Here is a 17,135-nt window from a genome sequence, read left to right as displayed (position 1 = left end):
CTATAAGAAACTCAAAGGGGAAAAAAAAAAGCAGAGTGAAAACTTCCAACAATTCCCCTGAAGAGTAAAATTCCCCAACTCACTCAGCACCCGCATTCCCACACCACTTTCAAAGTATTCACCCTAGACATCTATAAGATCCCACAATCAGGGGCTAGAGATAAGAAGGACAGAGATTAATCATCAGAGAGCACACCTAAGACTGACTCTCTCAGAACCTCACAAACATGGCAGCTGGCTGCTCTAGAGAGCTCGAGAGGTGGACAGCACATAATAGTATTTTACAGCTTGATGGCAACCCTGCCAGTTGGGCAAATTACTTTACATCTCTCTGACAATTCCTTTTTGGGGGGTGGGGAGAAGTAAGGGACAAGAATAGTACTTTTTGTTGGGAAGATCAAATGAAATAATATACATAATGTCCTTAAGACTGTGCCTGACACACACAAGTGTAACTGTTAACTATTATTTGAATTTGATGTTAGAAATGTTTCTGGAAACACAAAAGATCCCAAATAGCCAAAGCAATCTTGAGAAAGAAAAACAGAGGTGCAGGAATCAGGCTCCCTGACTTCAGACTATACTACAAAGCTACAGTAATCAATACAGTATAGTACTGGCACAAGAACAGAAATATAGATCAATGGAAGAGGATAGAAACCCAGAAACAAACCCAGGCACCTATGGTCAATTAATCTATGACAAAGGAGACAAAAATATACAATGGAGAAAAGACAGCCTCTTCAATAAGTGGTGCTGGGAAAATTGGACAGCTATATGTAAAAGAATGAAATTAGAACATTCTCTTACACCACACACAAAAATAAACTCAAAATGGATTAAAGATCGAAGTGTAAGAACAGATACTATAAAACTAGAGGAAAACACAGGCAGAACACTCTTAGATATAAATTGCAGCAATATCTTTTTGGATCCATCTCCTAGAGTAATGGAAATAAAAACAAAAACAAACAAACAGGACCTAATGAAACTTAAAAGCCTTTGCACAGCAAAGGAAACCATAAATAAAACAAAACAAAATGACAACCTACAGAATGGGAGAAAATATTTGCAAATGATGCAAACAACAAGGGATTAATCTCCAAAACATACAAATAGTTCATACAGGGCTCCCCTGGTGGCGCAGTGGTTGAGAGTCCGCCTGCCGATGCAGGGAACACAGGTTTGTGCCCCGGTCCGGGAAGATCCCACATGCCGCAGAGCGGCTGGGCCCATGAGCCATGGCCACTGAGCCTGCGCGTCCAGAGCCTGGGCTCCGCAACGGGAGAGGCCATAACAGTGAGAGGCCTGTGTACCGCAAAAAAAAAAAAAAAAATAGTTCATACAGCTCAATACCAAAAAAAAAACCCAATCAAAAAATGGGCAGAAGATCTAAACAGACATTTCTCCAAAGACATACAGATGGCCAAAAGGCACATGAAAAGATGCTCAACATCGCTAATAAATAGGGAAATGCAAATCAGGATTATAATGAGGTATCACCTCACACCAGTCAGAATGGCCATCATCAAAAACTCTAGAAATAATAAATGCTGGAGAGAGTGTAGAGAAAAAGGAACCCTCCCCTTCACTGTTGGTGAGAATGTAAATTGGTACAGCCACTATGGAGAACAGTATGGAGGTTCCTTAAAAAACTAAAAACAGAGCTACCATATGATCCTGCAATCCCACTCCTGGGCATATATCCAGAGAAAACCACAATTTGAAAAGATAAATACACCCCAATGCTCATGGCAGCACTATTTACAATAGCCAAGACATGGAAGCAACCTAAATGTCCATTGACAGAGGAATGGATAAAGAAGATGTGATACACACACACACACACACACACACACACACACACACACACACAACCATGGAGTATTATTCAGCCATAAAAAAGAAGGAAATAATGCCATTTGCAGCAACAAGGATGAACCTAGAGATTATCATACTAAGTGAAGTAAGCCAGAGAGAGAAAGACAAACATTATATGATATCACTTATATGTGGAATCTAAAAAAAAGAAAAGATACAAATGAATTTATATACAAAACAGAAATAGACCCACAGACATAGAAAACAAACTTATGGTTACCAAAGGGGAAAGTTGGGGGGGAGGGATAAATTAGGAGTTTGGGATTAAGAGTGTGTATCTACACACTATTACATATAAAACAGATAACCAACAAGGATCTACTGTACAGCACAGGGAACTATACTCAATATTCTCTAATAACCTATATGGAAAAAGAATCTGAAAAAGGATACATAGATATAGATGTATAACTGAATCACTGTGCTGTACACCTAAAACTAACACAACATTGTGAATCAACTATACTTCAATTTAAACAAAAAAAAAATGTTTTTGAGTAGCACAGGGTGACGGTGAAACCGTAAAGAAAAAAGTGTAATAGCATGTTACTTAGCTTTCCAGTGCCCAATATGGACATAGATATAATAATATTAACACTGTTAACTGGTTTTCAACTTTCAGAACAAATAATGGAAGACTTAATTATGGTTATTAAATGAAATGTAATTATTAACCTTAGTAAAATAAAAGTGGCCAGTTGAGAGATGGAATCAGACAGAACTGAAAGGAAAGGTAGTATTTCTATATAACTTATAATGTACAGAGTCAAACGATACTGCCTTAGATTAATGAGACCAAATGTTAAAAAAGGTGGAGGGGGGATTGTAGAGGTGACCAAGAACAGAAATGGAATGATTATAAATACAGCTGATGGGATGGCAGAAGCAAACAAAATCAACATCTATGGTAACAGAAAGTAAACAGATAACATCTTAGGTTCATAAATAAAATGAGGTATAAAACATCTTAGAGACACAGAGGTCTGTGTCTCTAAAAAATTAAATAGCAGAAATGGGTAAAGATGAATATTATCTTTGAAGCAGAATTAGGTGTGCAACAGATGAAGGTGCTTTATGATAAATTTATTGTTTTTAAATCAAAATATGTAATACTTCATAAAAACATAACCTTAAAAGATGTTTAAATAGACAGTAAACAAAAAATAGTGAAACTCAGTTAAGTCTAAACTGTTGACAACTTGGCTGTAAGTCTTAATGCAACTTTTCAAAGATTCTTCAAATAGAAAAGGAATTTGATAAAGAGAAAAATCAATCGTTAACCAAAATCTTAGATTATTTTAACAAAACTAGGTGATAGGAAGGGTAGAAAAATATAGTAAGATTTCTTCTTGTTTGGGAACAATGCTATACATACTGTTTAACATATCATATTGACAAAGATATCAATTCAGATAGAATCTTTAAAAATGTAAGGGTATCTTTTAGGGAAACAAGCTGTTAAATCTTCCAAACTGGAGCGTTCGTTCTCCGACTTACAGAATCTAATGAAATCTACTGTATTTACACCAAGAAAACCACTCACATAATAAAATTTTGCAGCTATTTTCGATAGAACTGATGACTTAAACCATGAGCTGATTTCTTTTAATTTTTATTGGAGTATAGTTGCTTTACAGTGTTGTGTTACTTTCTGCTGACAGCAAAGTAAATCAGCTATATATATACATATATCCCCTCTTTCTTGGATTTCCTTCCCATTTAGGTCACCGCAGAGCACTGAGTAGAGTTCCCTGTGCTATACAGTAGGTTCTCATTAGTTAGTTATTTTATACATAGTTTCTATAGTATGTATGTCAATCTCAATCCCTTCCAATCCCCTTTTCCCCCCAGGAGCTGATTCTTTAAGGAAACCAATAAAATTGACAAACTTCTGCAAAGTCTCACCAAGCAAAATATGAGGAAAAAATGAATACATACATTCCCATTGGCATACAAAAATACTGTAATGGCTCTTTTCTTGAAATAAAATTTCTTGACCCTCCCCACATCCTTCTAACTACAGTAAAATTCACTGCTCTTCTTTATAGTAGAACTCCCCAAAAAAGCCGTTTATATCCACAGCATCTCCACTTCCCTCTCTCCCAATTTCATTTGAGCCCACTGAAATCAGACCTTTTCCCCTCAACTCCATGGGAATTACTTTGTGAGGATCTGCGGCCTTCACATTGCCAAATGGCAAATTTTGGGTCTTCTTAGACAGCATCTCAGCAACATTCAACAGGGTGATCATTCCCTCCCTGAAATCGTTTCTTCACTTGGCCTCAGATTTACCACCTCACCAGCAGCCCCCTGTCAATTCCGTGGATCCTCCTTCTCCTCCAAACCTCTAAATCCTGGAGAGCCAGGGCTTGGTCCTCAGATCTCGCCTCCTCTTTGTAACACTCCCTACGAGAACTCATCCAGACTCACAGCGTGGACACGATCACTCATGGACTTACTGTACACTCTCATATTTATATTTGGTCTAATCTCGACTATTCTCTTGAACTTCGTACTCATGTATCCAACTGCATACTCAAATTACTACTTGTTTGTCTAACAGGCATTTCACATTTAACATGTCCAGAAACCTTGGTTCCTCCACCTCTAGTTAGGATATGTATCAAAATACTAACAATGGTTACATCTAGGTAATTTTTGTTTGCCTGTTCCTGCATTCAAATTATTAACCATAAACACATATTACTTTATAATCAGAAAAATGTTCAAAGAGACAACAAACCATAAACAAAAAAATACGCCTTCGGAAAAAATGCAATTCACATTTCTTTTGGCTGTCTTGAAGGCTCCCAAAGGATGTCAATTACTTTTTCCCCCCTTGATAATGGATACTTCCTCCACTAGTCAGGATATTGGTTTGTCACTATCTAGAAAATTCATGGGCAACTCTAAAACACAGCAGCCTCCACTGATATCTTCAAAGTAAACACAAAAGAGTAAATTAAATTTTATAGAAATTTAAAATAAAAAGATGCTGTGATGTGGAAAAAGAGAACCCTGTTACAGGAAAATAAGGAGAAAAAACCCATCAAGTCAGGTCTAGCACTGTGTACCCTTGAGACTTAAGGAGGGAGCCCCTGCCCTACTTAGGTCACAAAGCCCTTCGAAAAGGATAAAGTGCTAAACACCAAATATACATAATTATGAAATGCAAAAGAAAATCAATTTTAGGTATTTTAAAACAACCAGCAGCATGATATTGGAAAGAACGGGAAGTACTGGGATATAATTAAGGTTCTACAGACATTACCAACGGTGTGATCTATAAGATACCTGACCTCACCCTTTAGGTTCCCCATAAGGAAAACAACATCAACACTTACTCTAAGGATTGAATGGCTGGGCGCATTTAATAGCACAGTGCCTGGCATGAGATCATTAACATTTTATTATTATTATTGCCATCTTTATCCAAAAGATGATGAAAAGAATACTGCATTTTCAAAGGTTCTACAAACCCAAGAGTTAAACTACAAAATACAGAGATTCCTGAACCTTTAAGAATGAAATGTCAGTAAGCCTAATAAAGATCTCAACAAGATAAAAAGAAAATATTAAAATTATACAAGTCTGCTCAAGAAAATTGATAATTTCACAGACCCAAAGAATTAGCAACTGAAAGAGCACACTCACCCAATACAACCCACTTCCACACTTTGGTTACAGATGAGGAAACTGAAGCCCTTAGAGGGTCAGTCACTTAGAGGTTAAAAAGTTCCTCTGCCCCAGGTCCAAATATTACATTTCAATTCATATGACATGGCCTGAATAGCAAGGTTGTTTTGAGGGTGGGGGTAAAAGTGAGGAGGATAAAAAAAACAAGACTAGAGGGAAATGTCTCAAGTATCCTGTGTGTGTGATGAGAACGTTAGACAAATTAAAAGGGGATTTATGGAATAGAAATTTTTCCTTATTACTCAATATTTAGTTTATTAATTTCTGATTAACACTTCTTGGATTACATAATCTCATATATCGTTAAAAAGAATCTGACACCAAACTATGCTGAACTTAAATCAAAGTTTGTAGTTATACCCAACTACATATGGAAAATTAAACGAAGGACACACAGCTCGAGATATTTCACCAAAAGTCACTTTCCATATAGAATAATAAGTGTTCATATTCATAATGAAATATTCATAATGAAATATTCATATGTTATTTTGTTTTCAAACTGTAAAAATTATAACCGTGATTCACATTATTTACTTCTGATTGCCGAGAGGAAGTGAAAGCCCTAAAACTAGATCTAGGTCAGAATGATCCTCTGTAGGTCTAAGACTTGACAAATATAGCATGCAAAGTAACTGAAAAAACAAGCAAACCACCAAAAAGGTGCCCTTCAAATTCCCAACCATTCCTTAAACACCTTCTCACCCCAACTCATAATAAATTTGAGTCAAAAAAAAGGATTAAGAGGAAAAAATGTTAAGTAACAATGTTAATTAAATAAGGCAGCAGTTACAGTAGAGCAATTAGAATATGAATCACAGATATGAAACTTTTTAATTTTAGTAGAGGTACTAAATTGAAATGCTTTATTTAAAGATAACCTAATCCACTAATCCCTGGTAGGCACTATAGTACTAGGTATCTCAATATACATAGCTAAAACTAAAATTTTAAAATCTATTTCTTGTTATTGATGTTAACTTGGAAGTCAAAATTACCATCTCTAAAATGGAGATTAACGAGCTGTAGACTTTCCACCTGAGCCCTCAGATAGCTACTTTCCAATATACAGTCACAAGACTTAGTTAAATAAGTAATAATTTGAGGCCTGTAAAAAAAAAAAAAAAAAAAGCTGAAATATTTCTCAGTTCAAATATTATTTGAGGAACAACTGAGTAGGTAAATACTATTGATTTTTTACCTGAGATGAAAATTATTTTGGCAGTATTGTCTTTCTAAATTCTATCCAAAAAAGTAACACCATTTCAGAAGCCTACCCTAACCATCTATCACAGCTATTCGTTATTCTCAAATAGAAAAAAAACTATTAGTAATTATTTTCTATTTTATGAATTTACAACACTAAGTATTTATGTATTTACATTATTTGTTTGCCTTTCTCATCCATACAAAGCACCAAAACTTAGGATTGAGAAGAAGGAACAAGAATGAAACACAAGTCCTTTGAACATATCAAAGTGCAGTAAACAGTTTAGGAGTGCTACAGGAACACTGTATAAAATTAAAGTGGAATTATTCTTGAAGTCTGAAAGGAATGGCAAATAAACTAACCACAGGACAGCTTTCCCTCCTAGAAGAAGAATGAGTGTGTAAAGAGGGAGTGATGTTCCTGTTTGTATCCCAGATTCAAGAATGTGGGTTCCAAAGAATGCTGGCCTATCCAGGCAATGAATCAACCATTCCATTCAAACCAGACTAGCCTCACCACTCACTGAGAGCCACAGACATCACAGATGGGCATGCCCTACAGAGTAAGAGAGAGAGTGGTCCTCTTGGTATAGACACAATCAGAAGCTACAAGATATTATTATGTATTCTTCTTTCCCTGAAAGTATTAGGAGAATAACAGAGAACCTTAGAACTATTTAGAGTAGCAGTCCCCAACCTTTTTGGCACCAGGGACTGGTCTCATGGAAGACAATTTTTCCACGGATGTCAGGGAGGATGGTTCAGGCGGTAATGTGCACGATGGGGTGCAGCAGATGAAGCTTCGTTCACTTGCCCACTGCTCACCTCCTGCTGTGCAGCCCAGCTCCTAACAGGGCCCAGTACCAGTCTGTGGCCCGGGGGTTGGGGACCCCTGGTTTACAGTACTGAAAGAAATGTATTCCTACTACATGTAATTTTTTGGATAGAACAGGCAAATTTTTAATTTTAAAATCATTTTAAAATAAAACATTTATTTGATCTGACTGTAAAAATAATACTTGATCATAGTAGGATACATAAGAGGAAAAAAATCACCAAAAACTCCAAAGACAATCACATTTTCTTTTTCTACTCAGAAGTATGTGTCTGTGTGTAGTGTTGATATAAGTAGCAGGCAAGGATGACACTGTTGGCCATCGAGTTCCATTCGCCCCCTCATTTTCTAACCACATCCTGATTGTGCCCACAAATCTGCTCTCTACCTGAGGCCATGAGTTTCTGGGGTAGCAAACCCTAGTCCCAACCCAAGATGAATCCCAATCCATTTAAGCCAATCACAGTGGTCCCACTTCTCTTGACGTTGACTGATTTAGGCGTAAACTTATGCAATGCTGGCCCTAGTCCCAACCCAAGATGAATCGCAATCCATTTAAGCCAACCACAGTGGTCCCACTTCTCTTCACGTTGACTGATTTAGGCGTAAACTTATGCAATGCTGGCCCCACAAAGGAGAGGCTAGGGTGGTATTCACTATGAGGTCTTTGGGAAAGGCTTTTATCACTAATAAGGAGACATCACAGAAAAAAAAAGTCTTCTTCCAAGAACCTCAGTTATATTTACTGGTACACTTGAACTTGTGCCAGTCATCTTGCAACCATAGGAGGAACTAGCCACAGACAAAAGAAAGACATATCCTGCACTTTCAACCTTTTCCCACTGACCTTATTTTTAAATACATACAGATGCAGACACACAACCTTCTTGACCCAACCTGCCCCAACTAAAATCTCTCTCTTCCCTACTCTTCATTGCTATGCTTCTTCAAAGAGTGGTCAAAACAAGCTGCCTCCTCCACTAAATTATGCATTCATCACTGACATTCCTAAGGCTTTCTTAATTTCCCAAAACTTAGGCTTCTCATATCCTATGGTTTCAAGCCACATCTTACATGTTGCTATTTTAGCAATTAACACATGCTATAGTAATGGTCTGCCTGTCAGACTGTAACCTCTGAATAATTCTGTATTGCCAACATCTAGAAAAGTTCCTGGCATATCAAGGCACAAATATTTGTTTCATAAACCAAATGTACACCCAATACCTAACACGTAGGCATACCATGAATGTTGAAATAAGTTTAGCAACCCTACTATCTACTCACACCAGAATATGTGTTTGAGTGTAAACTGGGGAGAAGAACAACATGCACAGGAAGATAAGAGACCAAAGTGCCTTGAAACTTAAAAACACAATTATTCTTTACTCCCCAGGGATCAGAGAGCTGGTCAAAGTTAACTCAGTAGGAGAGAAGAGGATGTTTCCACACTGGTGTATGAGAAGCAATGGCAGGGAGGTGTGCTAGTATCTGAGCAGCTCTGCCACTGGTGAGCACTGTTGCCAACCTGCTCCAGAGAGGAAAAGGTGTCCCAGACCTCCTGGGGTCTGGAACAGGCAACAAACCAGGCCAGTGACAACAGACATGCGCTCAAAGGCAAAACACGTTTTTTTTAAAAACCCAGAGAAATATATCTAGAGCTTGAACAGTACTTGCAACAGTCCAAGAGACAATGAAGCAGGCAAAGTTGGTCGTAGCTAAGACTCATCCCTAAGCAGCATTTCCTTTGATATCTCTGGATGACAACTGGGAATGAAGGAATGAAGCAAAGATCCCTATTCAGCTGGGCAAAATTCTTTTCTACTTCAAAAGTCTCTTACTAATGTAGGAAAACTGATTAAAAGGGCAATGTCTTTTTTCTTACTTCCCCTTCTAATTTTAGTAGTAAATCCTATCTAGAGGAGCCCTGCTGGGAACACTCCTCAGAAAAACAGAGTAAATAGAGACATCAGGTACTCTGAAAATGTAAAGTGTCTTGGGCCAAGATTTGACAACCACTTTACATTTTATAAAATAACAGTTCAGTGCAAAATACTCAGTAATGAAATTACTGATCTTACCAAAACGCACTTACTCCAAATTTACAAACTAATAATTACAACCTAATAAGTTCATTGAAAGACTAATAAATCTTTTATAGCCACCTATTTTATAGCAAACTCTCTGATGGATAAGTACATCTCCTCACTGATTTAACTGACTTCCAAAAGACGCTGGCACATTTTAGAGAAGGAATAAGGCATTAAGGATATGAAGAAACCAGCAAGTAGGGTCTTCCCATTTTTTCAATAAGACCCTAAGAGTTCATCTCCTTAGGCCAAAAACATCTCCCCTGGGAATCCTAGAGGATGACCAGTCAGTAAAAAGAAGAGATTAATGACAGGGGGAAAAAAAAAAGGCATAAGAGGGAGGTAAGATATTCCCCATACCAGGTTTAGTCTATAACCTTAGAGGTGGGATATTGACAAGGTCCAGGCACAAAGGAACTGAAAAAATGACCCCACTATATAAAACACTTTTTAATGTAATTCCACTTTAATGGGGGATGGGCAAGTGCAGTAAAGCTAACCACTATGACTCTGATTCAATCTAAGAAATGACCAATTAAAAAAGTGAAAATGACTTTACCAGATAGAAGCTAAGAACAGTTATTTTCTTACAAAAATATCCTTTGGGGACTTCCCTGGTGGCGCAGTGGTTAAGAGTCCACTTGCCAATGCGGGGGACATGGGTTCGGGCCCTGGTTGGTGGGATCCCACATGCCGCGGAGCGGCTGGGCCCGTGCGCCACGGCTGCTGAGCCTGCGCTCTGGGGCCCGCAAGCCGCCGCTGCTGAGCCCATGTGCCGCAACTGCTGGGGCCCGCGCCCCTGGAGCTCCTGCTCCGCAACGAGGGAGGCCACTGCGGTGGGAGGCCCGCACCGCAGCGAAGAGTGGCCTCTGCTTGCAGCAGCTGGAGGGAGCCCACGTGCAGCGGCGAAGACACAACGCAGCCAAAAGTAAATAAATAAAATACATAAATTTATAAAATATATATATATCCTTTGATTACTAACTTTCCTAAGGCATTAAGAAAATGACTTAAATTTATTTTTAAAAGACTATGATTTGCACACAGCTTCACCTGCACTGATGTAACATTTTCTAAACGGTGCCAGTACTGAGAAAGGGGCCAGCAGCCCGCCAACTCCACTGCATGCCCACAGTGCTCCTAGGACAGTTATTAACAACCAAGATCCTGGCAACTACTATTTCTTTGTTCCTTATATTTGCTTGGGGACAATTTTTATGATCCTACTAATATTCTATAAATTGTCCCTGATCCTAAATAAAACAAAGGATCTGTTCCCGAGGAGTGATCATATTAAAGAAAAGTATTAGATGTATAAGAGGTTTAGCATCTAGACAACCCAAATTATATTTTGCTCAATCCAATTCTAAGTCAATTACAAGGAAAAAGAAGTCAGAAGACAAATTTTCTTTCTATCTCAGGAGATGAACTAAATGATTTAAATCCAGGTGCTTCCTCAATCCTCACACCAATGATGGAAACAGAAAGTAGAATTCTAAATGATCAAGGGTTTCAATTCGGTGCATATTTAAAATAACTTAAGAGGTACAACATATACCGTTTTCTCTTTCACTCTTTAAAAAACCCCAAGTTTCAAAACCACAGAACTAAAATGAATCCATATTATACTAGTGCAGCAACTGACAGTTTACTGAACAAACAGCCAAAGCACGTTCACTGTTCCATGGAGATAAACAGAAGACATGTATCTTCATTAAGAAACTTACACTTTAGTCAAAAGGATGGTCAAAATGTTTGACACAACCTTTCTGAATTACTAACAGGTGCAAGAAGCCACATGACAAACATATTTACTGTTTATCATGGATAATTTTTCTATATTAGCACAAACATGTCATTTAAAGAAAATACAATACTTAGAAGTAACTGGCAGGTAAATTTACATTCTAAATGTTCACTGCAAGTCAGTTAGGAGAATCAAAAAATGAGTTCTGTCCTGATGTTAATAAGCAGGAAGGGGGTAGACAGGTTACTAACCCTGCTGGACCACAGTGCCCTCAATTATAACATGAAGAATAGATTAGATGCAGGATGGCAGATGTTATTTCTTCAAAAGCCAATTCCAAATAACTGGTGAAAACTGCCTCTAGAGCATTTTGCTGGGACTGTTAGATTCCTTTACTAAAAAGCCATGTCCTATGTTACTTGCCCTCAGAAGTTGGGTGTTTGAGATGCTGCTACTGATTTGTCAGAATGTTCACTTGAGTTGTTTTCCCAGTAGCAGCCACGTGCTGTACACCCACGCTTCTCCTCACTCTCTCCTCTGATCAGTCCGTGAAATGCAGCTCAGGGAGGCTGCAAAATGTGGCTGTGTAACCAAGCGCTTCCCTGATTCTGAAGAACAGACAATAACAACTAATGCGTACTGATGTTTAATATGGAGCCAGCACTGTTCTAACTGCTTAACACATATTAATGCACTTTACAACAACCCCTATGATATAGATTCTATTATCATCATCCCATTTTACAGATGAGAAAAAGAGGCACAACTAAGTGAAGTAACTTGTCTAAGGCTTCACAGCAGGTAAGTAACAAAGCAAGAACTTGACCTTCGGCAGTCTGGCTCCAGATGGCCCACTTTTAACGACTTTGCTTACTGCTTCTCTGTCAACTGTACAGTGATCAAATCTACAACTTCAGTTTTCTTAATGCTATGCACTAAGCCAGAAGCCCAGGTTTCATGGTGGTATAAGTCTATATTTTATCTGCAGTCTTGAAATGTTTACTTTCTCCAAGGGGCCTGGATTCTGGCAAATAATGCTCAAATTACCCATACCTTGAGCTTCGGCATATTATCTTGTTTGGCATATTTTAAAAAATCGTAATAGTTTTCTAAGTCACCTATTCAGCCACACAAAATACACCCTCCATTTAGTAGAACCCTCAGAAAATGGAGTTTAGGGTTAAAGTAATTCTCCCATTAACAGAACATTAGTCAGAAAATTGGGAGGACGAGATGATTCTTAAAACGTAAGTCTGGGAGAGGATCAGCACTGTGAAGAGAAGTAGCCAGGGGAATGCCACTTCCCAAGTGATTTGCTGGATGTGAAGTCTTATTAATCCTTGTTAAAGGGGCCCCTTGTAAACCTGGCCCCCAAAAATGCAGACTTCAAGGAGTAACAGTGATCTTTCAAAGAACTTGTTATATACAAACTATACTCCAATGTGCAGATTATCTTCTGGTGGTCCCATTATACCCTTTTTACCTATTACTACACTTCAAATCATACCCATGAAACAAACCAACCGTCTGGCTTGTCTCCAAATTCAAAATACACGGTATTATATGTAATAGGCAACAATGTATTTTTTGTTATTTCCATTCTCCACATCAACAATGCAATAAGAAATTTACACTTAAGCTTCTAATCTTTAAAATACAGCATAAAAAGAATAGAACTACATGTGAAATAAAAATTAAAATGAATTAAGAACATGTGAAAGAATGACAGCTTTCAAGAGGAAATCACGTTTTAAAAAAAAAGTACCCCAGTTGTTGAAAGAGTGTTACTGGCAGTGGTTAACAAACTCTTTATGTTCCCCAACAGAAAAGGGGTGGCATAAACCCAAGTTATATAACATGCAGGTACTACTGTTACCCTATATCTTGAAGATGAATGTCTTTCTGATTTTATATAAAAGTGAATTTTCAAAAAATCAAGGGTTTATTATTTTCTTCCAAATGAATCATCTTGCACTCACCTTAGACGCCCTAATCCCTAAAAAATTCATGATTTTTAATGTCTTCTAGTCCCAAACGTAAAGCATCTTTTTCTACTACAGAATGTTTTAATGAGCTACCGTCAATAAGAATCAGTCATTCTTCTGACCACAGATAAGGGTCAGATCCCCCCCACTCCACATTTCCCTTCCCTAAACTCTGTTAGCAATAGGGACTGTATGCTTGGGTCCTGTGCTCATTTTTAAAGCAAGAAGTAATGATCCGAGACGGAAAGACACCAGCGCCATCACTAAGACAATGATCCATATGGTTTGCCTTTCACCCGACAGTGCTTTCAGACAGTGCTTTCAAGACTTGACCCAAAGAGACTTGTTAATTTCACCCACATTCTCCCTCCCCTCCTCTCTGCCACCAGAAACAACTAGTGTATGTATGAAAAGCCAGGGGCCATGAAAACCACGAGGAAGGCTCCTTTTGTGTTCTCCTAAAGAAATCTTTATGAAGAACAAATTAAGTTCACTTTCTGAAATGTATAAACCACAAAACAACAAAACCACAAAAGGGAAACTAAGTACAATAAGAAGAGTAAATATTTTTGTTACAATACTTTTAAGAGGTGACTCCTAGCTGCAAATTTCTTCCTCAGTTTTAGCTCTCTCCAGCACAAACTTCTCAGGCAGTAGGTCACGAGGCTGCTCTGTGTTTACCCACCACCTCAGCGCTCCTTGGCCACTTCCTAAGAGCGCTGGCACCTCACCCACTGATTACCTGTATCAACACAGACAACCCCAGCTTCAGGCCTCTGAAGCAACCCCTCCTGAGTGCTCCTTGGCCTTTTACAGTGGAGGCATGTGATGAGAGTATCTGCACCAGCTGTTCCTAATTACCTCTCAGGCTGGGGCGAATGACTCAGCAACCCAACTTTTTTTAAGGAGTCATCTACCTTGTCAGCCAACCAACATATTGAACAATGGTAAACCACTTGACAGAGCCACAGGTTAAACAACAATAATGCACGATGCCATGCCATCACTTAAACCAAGGCCATCCTACTCCCAGCTGACTCACCAAGTGTTTTTTCCCCAGGCTTCTTTAATCCAAAGGCTGAAGTGGCAAGCGCCTTCAAGCCCAGCCCAGCCCTTGCACCACTACCCAAGACCAGGAAGAAGCAGCCGGCCTCTTCCCACTTCTCTGCTTGACCATGTGAAGCGCTCAAGCGCTCTGACACTAACACCTCCGGTGTTTCCACCCTTTATCTTTCGGAACTGCTTGAAATGCAAACCCTCCTGGATATAAGCAGTGTTATACTACATGAACAAAGACCTAGTCGTGGCACCCTCCAGACCCAATACTGATAGAATTCTCCCAAAAGATAGGCATCCCTACAAAACAGCCTTTGTTCCTTCAAGCGTGACATTGGAGCCTGTTTTTCCCACACACGTTCTTTCACAATCACTACTACGCTATACCTTGAATCAGCCCGAATTCAACGCAGAAGGCTCACTGCACAAAAACCTTCTGTACAATTCTACTCAGTGACATTAAACTACCGTGCAAGAAAGAGAAAGCCATGGCACTCGCGTTTCATTAGACAAGCACAAAGCTGGTGTCTCTACGATCAACACCCACTCTCACCCGACTGTGGGAGTCTTTAATTACAACGCGCGGGCAAAACTCCAACAAAGGGAGCCCTGGGATCTCCGGGCCCCCAAACCAATCTTCGCTAAACCCAACCCCGCAGGGTGGTATTTTTTGCTCCAGCCACGAACTCGGCCTTTCTTACGTGATTACACGCGCGACCTACACCCAGGCTGGGCAGACGGGAGGCAAACAGCTCGCCGGACGCGGCGGCTAACGAGGGTGGTGGGAGAGGGCGGAGGGACGATACTGAGCCGGGCCGGCCGCGCGGGCGGTGCTGATGTGTCACAGCCCCGGCGGGCCGCGCGCCGGCTGGGGATTGGGGGGGGGGGGTGCCGGGCTCGGACCCGGGTGCCCGAGAGGCGGCGGAGGGGGAGCGGGCGCCCGGGCCCCAGTACCTCCCGGCCCCCCGCCGGCCGGCCCGTGACAAAGTACAGCGCGGGCCCGTAAACAACGGCGCCGGCCGCGCGCGGGGCCACGGGGCGCCGACCCGTCGCCCCTTCCGGCGGACGAGGCCACTTCCAGGAAGGGGAGCTGCAGCCGCCCCCCGCGGGCCCCGCTTAATGCCCCCCGCCCAAAAAGCAGCAGCCCCGGTCTCCCTCACCGCCTCCCCAGGACCTGCCCGCGGACCGCCCCTCACAGGCCGGCGGCCCAGACCGCGCGCGAGACGCCGCCGCGCGGACCCTGCCGGGGAAGGGCGCCCGGGACAGGCGAGCCACTCACCAGAGCCGAGGCGCGACGCAGCCCGACTGACGGCAGCGAGCGAGCCTGGCGGGCCGCGCGGGCAGCTATCAGGTGACTCACTCCGTCTCCGCGGCCGGCCGCCCCTCCCCTCTCCTTCCTTTCCCTTTCCTCCCTCGCCTCCCCTCCCTTCCCCTCTCGTTCCTCCCCTTCCCTCCGCAGCCGCGGCCTCCGCCCCCTCCCGGCGCCCAAGCCCCGCCCGCCTCGCGAGGTCCCGCCCCGTAGGCCTGCCTCGCGAGACCCCGCCCTTCCCGCTCTGTAGCGCCTAAACCCCGCCCTCACTAGAGGCCCCGCCCCGCCAGCCAGGAAGCCTCGGTACGCGGATCCCTGCGGCTTCCTGCGCGTAGCCGAAGCCCACACGAGGGGATGCAGGGAGGTATCGCGCAAGCCCTGGGCAGGGCAGGCCTCGAGGAGGCGGCGGCGGGGTCCCGCAACCTCCGTGGCAGCGCCCCTGTGCGAGCGCAGGCCGCAGCCTGAACGAAAAAGCCACCCGAGGACCACCTCCTCCTTTCCTGCTGAAAGCAGAAAGGAAAAGCCTGCCGGCCTGCTCGCTCTAAGTGTTGCCGGGATACCCGGAATCGAGTGCCAGCGGACACCAGGAGGGAGGACGAGAGCCGGCCACGTCCCTCCCCAGACCAGACCCCCTCAGGGGTAGCTTCTGGCAGCCCCCGCAGCAGAGCTTCTCCTCTGCCTTCTCCTGGGGGTGGCGGGGCGCCCAGGTTCGCAAGGTTCTTGAGCTTCTTGATAGGGATGCATCAAGTGCATCCAGGATTTTGTAGAAAGCATCTGGCAGCCCTACTTTTGTCTGACAGTGAAAACAGTGGCGTCAGCTAACAGGTGTTCCCTTTACGTGGTGGCCGCCAGGAAACTTGGAACCAGGTTGAGTGCCCAGTGGTGTCAGCCGGCTCATCTTAAGCCCAGGTCAGGCTTTCATCTTCTGCTGCTTATTCCGGTGTTCATCCAATTGTTGGTGTTAAAATTAAGTTCCCAAGCCATTTAGCATCTCTGGAGTTCAAAGCACTGACTGTGCGAAAAGATGTGCACCTGGCAAAGCCTACGCTTATCAATCTAAAGGGAGACCCGAGCGCTCTGGCACTGTGCCAGCCGACCTGATTGGAGTTGGGATCTTGTGAAGGGATTTTGCCGTTGGTTTTTGAGTTCAGGTCGAAAGACAGAAAGAAGTCGATGGCTGGACAGCATCAGCACCAAGATGTGTGGGCTCATTCTTGCACACCGGAAGACAGCCCTGGACCTCTCAGGGCAAAAAAAGACTGCCACGTTAATGAAGTCAGGTATTATCACTAACATGACTGCGTTTGTATTCACAGGCGGTGAGACT

The 17,135-nt window shown here is 41.9% G+C and overlaps 1 protein-coding gene across 7 annotated transcripts in view; it reads right to left on the bottom strand.

Annotated features, from left to right (window-relative positions):
• Positions 1-17,135, bottom strand: part of BACH1 (BTB domain and CNC homolog 1) — an 81,098-nt gene that overhangs the window by 30,891 nt on the left and 33,072 nt on the right. Inside the window, exon 1 of one of the 7 annotated variants that reach the window (XM_033856008.2) lies at positions 15,779-15,914. The exons of the other annotated variants lie outside the window; for them this stretch is intronic. The gene's annotated coding sequence lies outside the window, so the exon portion shown is untranslated. Of the gene's footprint in view, positions 1-15,778; positions 15,915-17,135 lie in introns of those variants that run through there. 7 annotated transcript variants of the gene reach the window in all.

Source organism: Tursiops truncatus, chromosome 4, assembly GCF_011762595.2.
Source record: "Tursiops truncatus isolate mTurTru1 chromosome 4, mTurTru1.mat.Y, whole genome shotgun sequence".
In the NCBI taxonomy this organism is placed as follows: Eukaryota; Metazoa; Chordata; class Mammalia; order Artiodactyla; family Delphinidae; genus Tursiops; species Tursiops truncatus.
Note: the sequence above shows the minus strand (reverse complement) of the source record. Positions and strands in the feature narration are given on the sequence as shown.